We start from the raw sequence: 3,099 nt of genomic DNA, 5'->3' as shown, positions 1-3,099 counted from the left end.
GTATGTTAATTAATTGATTTTAAATTAAAAAATCCCAATGCGCAAGCTGCACTGAGACCAAATAAATCAGAATTGCTGGGGATAGGTTATGGGTATTGGTATTTAATGAGACCCCCTAGGAAGTTCCAATGTGCAGGCAAAAGTCGAGAACCTCTACTTTAGAAAGTATATCAGGGAGAAGCCAATGTTTGCCCAACTACTGATTATAGACCTTAGCCCCAGTGGAGTTGGCTTGAGCCCCACCCAAAACTTAATAAATCTAAATCCAGGGTTGGGAAGGATGAGGCTAGAGAATCTGGATTTGTAAAGAAGTTTCTCAGGTGATTTTTGTTTTCTCTCCCATTTGACACATTTGGAAAGATACTACACTTGATCTTAGCCAAAAGGCCAAGAAGCGATGACACATTTGGAAAGATAAACAGATATTTTCTGTTCTTGATTTGTCTAGATGAGTAGTCCTTTTCTTTGAATCAACAAATGTTCATTGAACACTTACTATATGCCAGAGTCTATTCTAGTTGCTAGAGGTGTATCAGTCAAAAAAAAAAAAGACAAAGATTCATGTCCTCATGGAGCTTACATTATGGCAGAGGGATGATCAACAATAAATCTAGTAGATAGGTAAGGTATGTTAAAGTTGATAAGTATTTTGGGAAAAAAAGGAGAAATTTGAGTAGGGTAAGAGAATCATTCATGCAAGACAAAGTCATGGCTTCCCAACGATGCTTATGTCCTAATGCCTGGGACCTGTGAATATTTTACCTTAAATACCAAAAGGCACTTTGCAGATATGATTAAGGAGTTAATATGAAGAGATTATCCTGGATTATCTGTGTCAACCCAATGCAATCACAAGGGTCCTATGAAGGGGAAGAGGGAGGTAGGAGAGTCAGAGTTGGAAAAGGAGATATGGATGGCAATGGAAGCAGGGGTGAGAGAGTTTAGAAGATGCCACAGTGCTGACTTTGAAGATGGAGGGGCCATGCAGGGGGGCTTCTCGAAGCTGGAAAAGGCAAGGAAACAGATTCTCTCTGGAGCCTCCAGAAGGAATGTAACCCTGCTGACACCTTGATTTTAGTCCTATGAGACTTAATTTGGATTTTTGACCTCCAGAAGATAATAAATTTGTAAGATAATAAATTTGTGTTGTTTTAAGCCACTATATTTATGGTAATTTGTTACAGCAGCAATTAGAAATTAATAGTGGGAATGGGCACAGAGAACAATATAAAATAGAGTGGGTTGGCCTCAAAGAAGCGGACATTAAGCAATGGCTTGCAGGAGGTGAAGGAGCAGCCAAGGGGCTAATTGGGGGAAAAGCATTTCAGGCAGAAGGAACAGAGTAAAGGCCCTAAGAGCTGTCTGGTGTGTCTGAGGTTCAGGGAGGTGGCCAGCAGAATAGAGAGAGTGAGGGAGAAGTAGGGCAGGAGGCCAGAAGATTGATAAGCATGAGTCAGTGAAGATCATGTGAGCCATTGGAGGTCATTGCCTGGACTTTGGCTTTTATGTGGAGATGGTAATTACAGGAGGATTCTGAGCAGAGAAGTGACATAGTCTGTGTTCTGATTTAAAAGGATCCTCTGGCTGCTGAGTTGAAAAGAGACTGCAGGGCACCTGGGTGGCTCAGTCGGTTAGGCAGCTGCCTTCGCTCAGGTCGTGATCCCGGGGTCCTGGGAACGAGCCCTGCGTTGGGCTCCCTGCTCAGCGGGGAGTCTGCTTCTCCCTCTGCCCCTCCCCCCACTCATGCTCTCTCTCTCTCTCTCTCTCTCTCTCTCAAATAAAATCTTTAAAAGAAAAGAAAAGGTATTGTAGGAAAATTTGAGTAGAAGCAGGGAGACCATAGCAGCATCTGGGTGAGACATGACAGTGGTTCTGCCCAGGGTCAGAGAAGTGGTCAGATCCTGGATACTTCTTGAAGGTCAACAGGATTTCCTTCCTGAGGGACTAGATGTGGGGTGTGAGAAAAGATGGGGTCAAGGTTGAGTTTTAGTCTTGTGGAATTCTTAAATGATTTTTGAAAATAAAACCATCTTTCCCAAGCCTCCCAGCTACAGGAAGCTAGATTAAAGAAGTCTCAGGTCAGATCAGCCCCTCTTTGGCTATAGGCCCTTGTAACACACAGCCATGCAATCAGGTTTGTGAAGCTAAGGCTAGGAGACCTCCACAGAGTCGATTAAATTTAATCAAATTTATTTCATCATTCTTGATAATCTCATATATATGTGGTTTGGGGGATTCTTTGTTATAACGTCTCATTGATTTTTCCCTCTCAGTTCTGATTAATGAGGAAATTAAGTTGTTTGCATACTTTATCCAAGATTGGTGTCATATTGGCTAAATCAAATCAATACTTGAGCAAATGTGAAATTACAGCTTCTTTAGCCTGAAACATTCTGGGTATCATTATGGAAGATGTCGATTAAAAACTAGTCTTTAAAAAACAGCTGCTACCGGGGTGCCTGGGTGGCTCAGTCGGTTGAGCGTCTCTCAGGGTCCTGGGATCGATCCCGGCTCAGGCTCGGTGGGGCATCTGCTTCTCCCTCTGCCCCTCCCCCCAACTCGTGCACACTCTCTCTCAAATAAATAAAATCTTAAAAAAAACACAAAAAAACAGCTGTTATCATTTCAATTACTTGCTTATTTAGGCATTTTGAATTTTTTTCATTGGAAGGCACAATAAAGAAAGTAGACTACTGACATTTGTAATGGATTTAGCATTCGTAATTTGACTCTGCCAGACTGCCTTCCAGAGTTGTAGTTTTACTACTGAAGTTTCAGAAGCCACTCAGCTAATGACTTAGCTAACCAGCCACCCAGCATTACATCTCAGTGCTCTTTTATTTTTCTCTACTCCTCCTCAAACTTGGTCACAAGTGATAAAAACTTGCATTGCTTTTTTTTTTTTAAGGATTTTATTTATTTATTTGAGAGAGAGAGCACAGAGGTAGAAGCAAACTCCCTGCTGAGCAGAAAGCCCAATGTGGGACTTGATCCCAGGACCCTGAGATCATGACCTGAGCCAAAGGCAGACGCTTAACAAACTGAGCCACCCAGGAGCCCGCCTTTTTTTTTTTTTTTTTTTTTTTATTTATTTTATTT

At 41.9% G+C, this 3,099-nt stretch overlaps 1 pseudogene; it reads right to left on the bottom strand.

Moving 5' to 3' along the window:
- Nucleotides 1-306: 306 nt before the first annotated feature.
- LOC118550357 (U2 spliceosomal RNA) lies at nt 307-399 on the bottom strand (annotated as a pseudogene).
- Between the last annotated feature and the right edge of the window lie 2,700 nt (nt 400-3,099).

This window comes from Halichoerus grypus, chromosome 6 (assembly GCF_964656455.1).
Source record: "Halichoerus grypus chromosome 6, mHalGry1.hap1.1, whole genome shotgun sequence".
Classification (NCBI taxonomy): Eukaryota; Metazoa; Chordata; class Mammalia; order Carnivora; family Phocidae; genus Halichoerus; species Halichoerus grypus.
This window is presented reverse-complemented; position numbering and strand designations above follow the sequence as displayed.